General features: G+C 42.4%; 1 long non-coding RNA gene across 1 annotated transcript; it reads right to left on the bottom strand.

Annotated features, from left to right (window-relative positions):
- Positions 1 to 8,126: 8,126 nt before the first annotated feature.
- LOC140254350 (uncharacterized) lies at positions 8,127 to 10,518 on the bottom strand. The gene is made up of 3 exons (XR_011904169.1): positions 10,347 to 10,518; positions 10,027 to 10,120; positions 8,127 to 9,053 (listed from the first exon to the last, which is right to left on the bottom strand). It is a non-coding gene; the product is annotated as an uncharacterized lncRNA (long non-coding RNA).
- Positions 10,519 to 11,049: the final 531 nt, after the last annotated feature.

Genomic DNA, 11,049 nt, shown 5'->3' with positions numbered 1-11,049 from the left:
TTCCATAATTGCACTTATAGTAAAAGCTTTTACTGGGAGGCATGGACACCAAAGGGTGCCCTGACTCCCCAAACTCGCGCATGTCAAAGTAGGATGTGTACTAGTAGCATATCCCACATAAAGTTGGAAAGAGAAAGCAGCAGAGCACCGTGGTGCTCTGTGGTTTGCAGAGAAATGTCAAAGTAATAGGTGGCATGTCTGAAAAAAATAAGAGGAAAGAAGAGAGGAATAAAGGTCCAGGATCATTAACTCAAAGGATACGAATCGCTCACACAGCAACCACCTGAGGGTGAGTCAGGTCCTCCACTGGTGCACATCAACATAGCCCAAATGACTCCAGTGAATTCACAGAGCACAGGCTTACAGAGCTAGGTAACCCAAAGGAAATGTCAGTAGGCAGACTTTGCATTCAAATAGGGATATCATCATTAGAGATTCACTTACGTAGCAGCTGTTACAGACTGTAGGGGACTATGTGGCTAGAAATTGTGCCTGTGTACCAATGACTTGGTTTCACTATCAAATTTCAAACACCTCTGAGATAAAATCACAGGAATATAAACATGTGATGGAAAAGAACAAACAAATCCCATGAATCAGAAGTTACTTGGGATTTTTAGTGGGCACAATTGCCAAGTTCTCCTCTTTGCTTTCTGACTGTGAAAAATTATTCCTGCTATAGACTACAAGCTGAAAATAAATATGGATCACAGATTCTGATAATCATTAGATGGTTAACAAGGCAGATGAATCATCTACAGGATTTCCACTAGCTGTGGCTGGTCAGGTTTGACCCTGATTACTGTTAGAGTGGGAACAGATTTCACTGTCAAGTATACTGAAAAATCACAGGTTGTGTGAAGTATCCATCCTAAACCCTGGGATCCATCCAGTGCCTCTGTGGGTCACCAGGGGACTGAGCAGTATCAGGATGCCAGCATAGAAGCAACACTGCACACTAGGAAATGTCAGCATGAGTGCTTGAAACAGCATCCTAGACAAAGCATCTCTGGAAATCCACATCAAAATGTTGGGTGTTGTATCAAAAAGCTGATCCTTAAGTATTGTCTTGCTTCCAAATAAGGCCAGCCACAAATGCTTCTGACAAGGTTAATCTCATTTCCTACCTTTTTGTGGAGCAGCTCTAAAAATGGTGTTGTTTTTTTTGTTTGTTTGTTTGTTTTGTTTTGTTTTGTTTTGTTTTTGTTTTTTGGCTTTTTTGTTGTTGTTGTTTAAAGAAAAGATTATTTTTAATATTTTGGAGACACTAAGAAAATAAGTTGGTTCTTACAGTTGTTAGCAATGAAGCCCCACGTTGCAGTTGATGCATGTTGGGTAACCTTTCTTCTTTTTGACCTGGTGATTGATCAAGAGCCACTACATGCTGCTAGCTAAACACAGTTCATCACAAGTTATAACTTCTTGCTGAAAAGAAACAGCGTTAATTACATAACAGGGAACTGAAGGTAAAAGGTGGGGAGGTACCATTTAACACAAGGTGGGAAGGCTTGTTATTTGCCAGCACCATAGCCCTAGTTCTATAGTAATTTTCCAACATTTGAAGCTACCATAGATTCCTAAACAACCCAGGGTTCCTAACATGCTTTTAAATCCCTTAGCACCCTTGCTAGCCCAATTTCTGCTGTAGAAGTGTTTTGCCCCAGCTGGATTGCTCACTATCCCTGCTGTGTGACTGACAGCAAGGACACACCATCTTTCAGGATCTGCATTCACAGAAGAGGATGGCCAGTCCAACACTGCATAGGAACGTCTTGCCAGGCTCACTACAGTTAACACCTCTCTCATCTCTCAGGGCATCTGGAATGAGCCCATTCCAATGATCAGTCTTGTCAAAGCCTGTTTAGATCTCAAGGAAAAACAAACAAAAACAGCCAGTGCCTTCTTCTATCACCACGAAGGAATAATAGTTTTGCTTAAAGAAGAATGGTGATTCCATGCCCAAATGATGCCTATAACCAGGTACAAAGAGACTGACTCAACTCTATGGTACCCTTCTTTTGAGAAAAGGATGAAGGAACAGGCTGTGGTATGGCACTAATCTGGTGCAGAAACACTAGCCCAAAAGCTGCTGAATGAGCACCTGAAATATTGTTGACATGTAGCATAAAGATAAATGGTTTCTTTAGTGTTGAGCAGGTCTATCTCAAACAACTGTGCCACTATCAGGAAACTTTTGTAACCGTTTTGGAAGCTGATACACATTTGTATGGCTGGGAAGCAGAGATCAGAGGATTTATGTGACATTTTGTACAGACAGAAACACTCACCACTGGACTTACTGTTTCCTAGGTGACCTCTCAAATCCCTTGCCAGCCTACCAAAACCTACCCCATCACAGTGGACAGACTCCTATCAAAGCCAACAGACTCTCGATCAGGCCTAGGATTTTAGATTTATACACAAGATGGCCAGTAAATTGTCACAGGGCAGCCTGAGAAAAAGTGACCACAGGTGTGGCAGCCACATTGGGAAATAGATGAAAGAACTAGCACGGCCCAAAACAGAGATGAGACGGATCAGATGGCAAGTGTAGACTCAGCATGTTCCTTGGCAAAACCCAGAGCATCCTGAGGCGGGAATGTCAATAACACAGCATGATTTCCACCCACCCTGTGGGAGCTACCTTTGCATAGGAAGGTAATCTCCTCTCCCTGGGCTTCCTATGGGGAGTCTGTCCAGCACCCTTCTCAGTGGGGAACATGACTCAAAAGCAGTCAGCTACAGATCTGCTGGAACGCCAATGCTGCACTGTTATTCTCATCATACTTTTGATGTTTAAGGATTTTATTTTTTCCCCTCCAATATGCCCTTTCATTCATTACATTAAAAAATAGTGAATCCACAAGGAACTTTTCATCACTGGCACTAAAGAGGATGCCCAGAAACGAGACATTAGATTCTGTTTGACAAAGTACCTAAAATGCTCATACAGACCTGGCTGATGGTATTCAGTCTCTTTGGTATGAAATCAGGCTAAATAAACATCTGTGTGTTGACTGCTGCAAAATAATTATACAAACTGCAACCAACAAAGGCTGTAATAACTGCTGGAAGCGTAGGAATGGGAAGAGGGCAGAGAGGGGAGGTAGTAGAAGGAGGAATGAAGGGAACCTCAAGGTCAGATAGGCAATGGGTCGGGGCACACAAAAAAATGTAAACAAGAGAAGTCTTTCAGCATAATTTTGAAAGTAATGGATGACTGAGTCGTATTATGCAGGTGTACAGAAAGCACTCTGCTGCATTATGCCATCTCAAGTTCTTGCTCCTATTTCCTTTTGTCAAGAGGTCTTTGATTGAAGACACGATTGTCTTCCAAAGAAAGGATAAAATGTCATGTGAATAGCTCAAGTGATAGACTGCAGTATCTTGGATGCAGCAAGAAAAAGCAATGCTAATGGATTTGTATAGTAAATAATATGGGGCAAGAGGGAGAAACAATCAGTCCTGGCACAAGGATAGAGGAGGCAGTTTGAACTTCCATAACCTTCCAGATTCCTCCCCCTTCCCTGCCTCATAGGGGCAGGTTGACTCCCAGGTACCTTAACCCATTTGGTTTTGTTTGTTTCGTTTCCTGATCTACTAGTTCCTCAAAACTGCCTGTTGAAAAGCATCTGTCCTCATTCCTAATGCACGACTCATTCCAAACCATTCATAGCAAGCTGGGGCAGAAGTCCAGTGCCCTGACTGGTATGTGAAGTATTTCTTCTGGTCCATATCTGAATGACCCTATCTTCATATGACTCTTCTGTAGTCACATGAAGTAAGCTTTGCTCTTTAAGATAGCTGCCTCACCTGCAGTATTGTCAATTCAGTGGAGATAAGAAATGGAGATAAAAGTAAGGACCTGCTAAGCAGACATAGATAGGTCCTAAATCAGTCCCAGAGAAGGAAAGAAAAAAATCCTTTGTCACAAACATCACTCTGGATTAAACTTAGATGCCAAAAAGTTGCATTGAGAGAAAACAAGAAGCAAGTGAGAAGAACCATAATTTCCATGACTCGGCTTGTATGCGGTTTCCACAGTTGAATGTGTGTGTCCTGCTCTATTACAACAGTACAATAAGCAGTGACTTCTACACAGCTAGCAGGTTGGAGATGCCGGAGCTGGAGCAGCCAGTGCAGCCCTGGATCCACCCAGCCTCAGCCCAGGTAACTGATCTGGGCCCAACACAGCCTTGTTGAGAGTTCTAACCAGATGTGCCATGCAGACCGGACCACACCTCTGCAGAGACCCTGCTTTCCAGACTAACCAACAGTCAGAGCAGAATAATGACCAAACTCAAGGGTTGGACTCGGGCTTCTATCATCAGAACATAACAGAAGGCCTTTCTGAACAGTTGTGAATATTAGATTTCAGATACAAAAAAATAAAAAAATAAAAAAAATACATCCAACTCCCTTTGGCCTTTTGTCTGAGATCAGTTGTAGTGTCTGTTTGAGATCTGACACTTGCTGCATCAGGACCAACAGCACTCACTAGCAGGGGTATGTGCTCTGTGATCTGACAGATCTTGCCTGTCTTTAGTTCCTCTGATCCTATGATTTGGCTGCCCTGTGGGTACACTGCATGCTTACCTGAAGATGCACAGAGAGCTGTGGGATGCCATCACACTGTCAAGATGCATCACGAGATACCAACAGCAGAAGACTTTCTGGGAATGACACCACATCATCATCCACTTCACGCTGCTAACTTTGTGGTGCTGTTTCCTGGAGCCAATTCATCCTGTTCAGGAACAGCATACAGTGTAAAAGAGGTGAGGTATGGCACTGAACATTAAAAACACCATTATCTAGTTTTCTAGTTACTGAAGGCTTAGAGTGAGCCCCAGGACTCTGAATGCCTCTTCGATCACTGAGCTGACTCAGAGAGCTCAGGAGGTGGTAGTGGCAGGAGGCTTTGTAGACCACTAAATCAAACCAGTAAACAGGATATGTTTCTCCTTAAGACTTGCCTGGAACACATCAATGGGAAAACCTGCTCTGTTAGGGGGTCCCTCAGTTAGGGAGGCATATGTTGGAGGTCCTATGCAGCTGGTAAACAAAGTATTACTTGGATCTCTTGACAAAGCAAGACAGAGAAAGAAAAAACATAAAATAAAATAGAAGAGGTATAAAGGCTAATTCCTTTAATGAGAAAGGTACAGATCCAGTACATCATTTCTGACTTCTAGGAGTTAATTAGTTACAGGCACAAAAGATGGCGGTCACTAGAAACCTCCAGTTATACCAGTGGTGCAAAAAGGATAGCCCAAGCAAATAACAGATGCAGTTGGCTCAAAAGAGCCAATTAATCACAAATAAATTGAAAAGAAGAAGAAAAAAGACAGAAAAAATGCAAATGAAGATTAGAGGTACTTTATAATGAATTTCTTGAGCAAGATAATTATGGAATTGCTGTTAAGTTTAATTCACATATGATTTCAATTGGAAAAAAAAATGGTATTTGCAATACTGATAAGGAACAGGATGAATGGGTGAGGAGCTGGCTACTTGGCAGATCTCCAAAAGACAACTGTCAACAGAGAATCATCACTGCATGGATTTTTCCTTAACAAAATTTGGCAGCCAGAAGGACTGGTCTGCAACTAGCTGATGTTTTCTTTGGTGGATTCAGTTAGTAAACATCATTAGACTCATGTCTATGAATTAGTTTCAGTAAGAATTATGCCCGCATCAGATCAACTCCACAGATTGATTTTTGGAAAATGTTATTTCATTGAAAATGTTTCCTACCTGCTCTCACAATCTTTGCTGATAACATGCTTGGGAAAATGGAGAGGCTGACAGAGGGACAAAAGAGAACACTGCTGGTGAGAGGGCAGCATCCGAACATCTTGGAAAGGAAGAGTGAATTAAAGAAGATACTCTGATACATCCCAAAGCACACTTATATAAATGAGAAAGCACATCCCTCAGAAATGCCCATCTATCTCTGGTCAGACTTATGTAAGATGCACCCCACTCTCATAGCAAAGAAGAGAATGCAGGCTACAGACTAAACCATAGGTGGGCATAAACCAGACTCTGGAATCCAGTTGTCACATTAAAGAAAGGCATAACAAAATTGGAGAAGGCTCAAAAAGAGCCATGAAAATGATTTACTGACTGCAGATAATGTTTGACAGTGATAAACCTAAAGATCTCACGCTGTTTAATTTATCAAAAAGAAGATTAAAAGGTTACTTCATTGCAAGAATTATCTCATAGGAATGCCACGTACTGAAATGCTCTTTAATCTAGCCAGAATGGCACAAATATTTAGCATTGAAGGTGATTAGCCACTAGAATGAAGCATCAAGGGAAGAGGTGGAATTTCTCTCTCCTGATGTCTTCAAAACTGGTCTGGATGCTTTTCTGGCAGCTGTGCTTTAATCAAACAAAAGCTGGGCTTTAGTCAACTGCAAGTTACTGGGCTGAATACAGGGAAAGTTGGATGAAAAAAGGATGCACTCCTGGCCTCAAAAATCTACAAATCTGTGAATGCCAGCTGTAATTTGAAAGTACTTACAAAAATCAAAGTGTTCAGAGTGTTCTCTGCTTTAAGGGATAAGAATCCCAGGAGAGTAGGCAGGGACATGCTCCTAGTGCTTACAAGCAGCAACCAGGGCTCTAAAAACTCAGCTTCTTGTCCAAAACTTACCACAGACTGCCTCCATGTCCTGGGTATAACCACTGCTTCAAACTGGGTTGTGTGAGAAGAGACTATCAGAACTGTGATAGGCAGTGTGCAGGTTGGCATAGCTCTGGGTTCAGAGGGATTTGTGAACACTTACTGTCCGTGGATGTGAATTTACACATCCCCTAATGAAAGGGGAATGCTTTGGAAGTGATTTCCATAGCATCTATAAGATGCATGGAAAAGCCAGCCTCACTTTTTTCTCCTAGATCAAAGCCAAGTTTTCACCATTTCTGCTTTTTGGCATCACCTTTCTTTGTCTCTGTTCTCTCAGCTGTAAAATAATCACATTTCTTGGACTGGACAACTGAAAGGATTAACATTAGAGTACTAGTTTTCAACCTGGGGGTCTGCAGACCTCTGGGAGCTCTGTGGTCTACTTCTAAGGTGTCTGTGAGAGGTGGCGAAGGAAAACAAGTCCATTTATGCTGTGCAGCGCTTCAGGAATGTGCATTTCAAAAGAGACCAACTCCTCTGGAAAACACACCACGGCTCACAAATCAAAAAAGGTGAAAAAAGCAGAAAGCGAGAGGCAGCCTGTAAGTGACCGCTACTTTGCAGCTGCTTCCCCTGCCAGCCGGGGCTCACCAAGCCTTTGCTGGGTGCACTTCATTCCTTGGCCCCACAGCCTGCCTGCATTCAGTGGGCTGATGCCCCCTGTGCCTCCTCTCCCATCACCACCAGAGCAGTGCCGAAGGGCTGCAGGATACGATCTCACCTGGAGCGTTCCCATCTCCCGGGCTGTTCGCTGCCTCCTGCTCAGCATCGTGCTCCGTGCTGACAGCTTTTTGATTTTCCCCTCTGCAGGGTGGGCTCGCACGTTAAGGATCGCTTCTCATCTTTGTCTCCAGCCTCTGTTGCTTTCACCTATTCCCACGAGTGTGGAGCTTCCCCCCCTTTCCCTCGTCCTCTCTTTTTTTTGCTTGTCAAACAAGTTTTTCTCCCTGAACTCTCTGGCTTCCAGCCGTGACACAGGCACAGAAATACTATTCCCAAGGTGAAAGTTAACCGTCTCAAATAACAATGCCAGCTGCTCTCTTGCCAACAAGTTCCACCTGGGATGCAGAAGGGGTGAGAGTAGAAGCTGGCATCCTGATGGGGCGTGCTGCAGGCCAGGCTGGTACCCAAATGCTGCACTCTGAAGGTGTGCAGGTGGCCCCAAGCTGCAACTCTGTGCGATAGAGGGACTGGGAGGAGCTGGGCATGGAGCCTCTGCCCTACGCAGCTTGCTCAGACTGCAGTCAGATAAGAAAAGGATGTGTAATAAGGGGAAGGCATCAGAACAGCATCATGTGGGGCTCTGCTAATCATTACCTTTGCAGTAGGTGTCAGAATGTGTCATTCATTTACACCTGGAGAAAGGCTTCTTTGCTGTCCACGCATTCCAAAGCATTTAGAGCCATTTCTTTCACAGTACCGATTTCTTTTTTCTTTTTGAATCATTGCTAAACATCCTTTTAAAATCAGACTAATGATACATATTTACAGGAAACATTCATCTCACTTTTTAATCTTGGAATCCTAGTTCTTCTTTAATCTTAACACTCCAGCTTTGTATTTGAGCTCTGCATTTGCATGCAGAGTTTAAGCAAACAGCCAAGGTATCAAATAACAAAGCACAGAAGCGCTAAGAACTGTAATAGTAAATAAGAGACATATATCATAATATCCAGGCTTGACACTGGGCATTTTGAAATGCCACGCTGGTAAAGGAGAATTTAAAAACACTGTTTCATCGGCACCTGACTCCAGATTCTTTCATCAGATTGACATTATCAACGACCTAATAAAAGTACTTTGCTTTTTATTTATTTAGATGCATTATTTATTATTTTATCAGTAAATGGCTATTTCTTTTTTTAAAACAAGCCATAGTTACAGAAAGCTTTGTGCTGGCCTTTCTAAGGCACCAGTAACCATCAGATGTGCGAATATCCAGTGCAATCATAGATCTGACTTTTGTATTAACTGTGTTTGTATACAGCTACACATACCCCAAATCTGTTAATGGAAGTAAAAATCAGATATTTCTGGGGATAGTTATGTGATGGCACACTGTAGGAGAAACAAATCTATGGTCACAGCATGAATTATGTATCTGAACCAAATTGAAGGCGTCTCTTTTTTTAATGTAGTTCAAAACTGCAGAACGAACAACAGAAGAGCTGAGTGCCAGGAATGACAGAAACTGCCTGTATTGCAGGGTGCTCAGAGGGGTAGAGAGGTGGATTTGAGGCTTTTTGGCTCTGCAGCCCCCTGCTGGTATAGGATCCCTGCCCTGCAGTGGGATATCACAGCCCACAGCCCAGTTGCAGCCATGCCCCATGTTGCCCTCCTCAGCCTGCTCTGACACCTGTTAAGGGAAGGAAGAGTTAAACCACAGTAATTTTCTCTTCCTCTCTACTTCCTATCACTGCTGAAATTATTGGAACTTTGTACATCTGGTTCAGTTCATTGCAAATGATTCAGGTTCTCGTTTTCCCCCTCCCTTGGGAGCACCTTTCCTGAGCCTTGCTGCAGAGACTGACCCTGGTGCCAGCAGGATGGAGCCCCAGGAAGTCCCAACAGCCTCATCCCGACTGCAAATCCCCAGCTGGGTTTTGAATGCATTGCATCAGAGAGCAGTAGGTCACCACATTAATCAGGAACTCTGAAATCCTGTGAGACACCTTGTTGGGAACGGTTCTGGCTGGTCTTTAATATAATTTAAAAGACTTTGGTGTTATTTTAAGACTTTTCCTTTCCTTTAGCCCCATCTCTATGTAAATGCTCCCTTCTCACTGCCAACTGCTTCTAACAGGCATATTATTTTGCTTCTCTGGCCTACTTTGTTTCAGACAAAGTTTTGACTATCCAAATTCTTTTTTATTCCATTTTACATATTTAATGCTATGTTGTAAAACGTCCTTCCTCTTGAGCAGTAATAAAACCTTCCCACCCCCCTCCCCTCTTCAGATTTCTTTTATAACACATTCAGCATTTTCTGGGACATAATTAAAACATCAAACAGTTTTCCTGCTGGTTATGCTAAAATCTGAATGCTTGAGTCTGCTGGCATTATTGAAAATTAAAATGTACTATTCTAGAGTGTATTTAGGATGCCCTTAAATAACTATCAAAAAATGGTTTTGTTCTTCTTTACATAAAGACCGACAACCATCATGCCAAAATACCTGCATTAAATAATGTATTTAATTGGTAGCAAGAGGATACTTTTAAAAAGTATAAAATATGTATTTTTGTTCACTATTTTTCCTAGGCTAATGTGCCTAATTTTCCCATACAACGTTATCCCCAAGGAAAAATATAGACAGAAAGACCATTACCAATACATGAAGTTCAGTGGTTTTCTCTCTTTAGATGTAATTGCTATCAAGCAGGCTGGCAGCTGGGTAATTTTAGTTCAAATGAGTACATAGCCTGAAAAAAAAAAGGACAAATCAAACTTTATAGGTCTGAAATTAGATCCCAGTGTGGGATTGTTCTAACTGAGTGTACATCAGGTTCACAAAATACATTTGCCTGGAAGAAAAGTCCCTAAAATCCAAGGGCACCGGTGAGCATGGGGGTGGAAAGGGGAAGAGGTTTCATACCGTGCTGCAAAGCCTCCTTCCTTCCCCCTTAACCAGTAATAGCTTCAAATTACCTTTTTAATCTGTTGCAAAGTGTTCAATCCTGCTCTCATTCAAGGCAGTGGAAAGCCACCCACAGCACTCCAAATCCCCATCTCAGGGTAATTAGTTCCTCCAGTCCACAATTAGGGAGGAGCTGAGAAAGGAAGAACCAATTTCCTTGGGAAGCCAGGTGGGACAGCTTTACCACAATTAGGCATCTGAGGATCTGCATACAGAGTCCTAGCAACACTCACAGGTGAGCTAGCTGGAATAACAGAACCTGCACATGTCAATTTAAATCATCCTGTAAATAACCCTGTAGTGGAATTAACACCCAGTAATGGTTTGAGTTATTGAAGAGATTTCTTTATCCCAGATAATCCCACAGATTAAGATCATACTCATGCTTAACTCTGACCTGCCTATTTTCTTGCTCCATTTTGGTCAACAAAGTGGTCAACAGCTTTATAATTGCAAATATTCAGCAAGACAGGCTTTGGGTTTTTCCTCTTTATCAAAGGATACCACCAAATGGGACGTCAGAGAGGATCCATTAAAAAAAAGCCTGTGCCATTCTGCAACTCCAAGAAGCAACTGACATACCTGGAATTTGCAGAAACAAATAGAAACATGAATGTATGTCCCAGGTTGATGATGCAGTTTCTTAAACAACCCGTGATGGCCATTTTAAGTTTCATGTGCCCTTCTCCTCACATCACCCTAATCTAAAAATTA

Source organism: Excalfactoria chinensis, chromosome 6, assembly GCF_039878825.1.
Source record: "Excalfactoria chinensis isolate bCotChi1 chromosome 6, bCotChi1.hap2, whole genome shotgun sequence".
Classification (NCBI taxonomy): Eukaryota; Metazoa; Chordata; class Aves; order Galliformes; family Phasianidae; genus Excalfactoria; species Excalfactoria chinensis.
The sequence above is the reverse complement of the archived record's forward strand: the minus strand, read 5'-3'. Positions and strand labels throughout refer to the sequence as shown.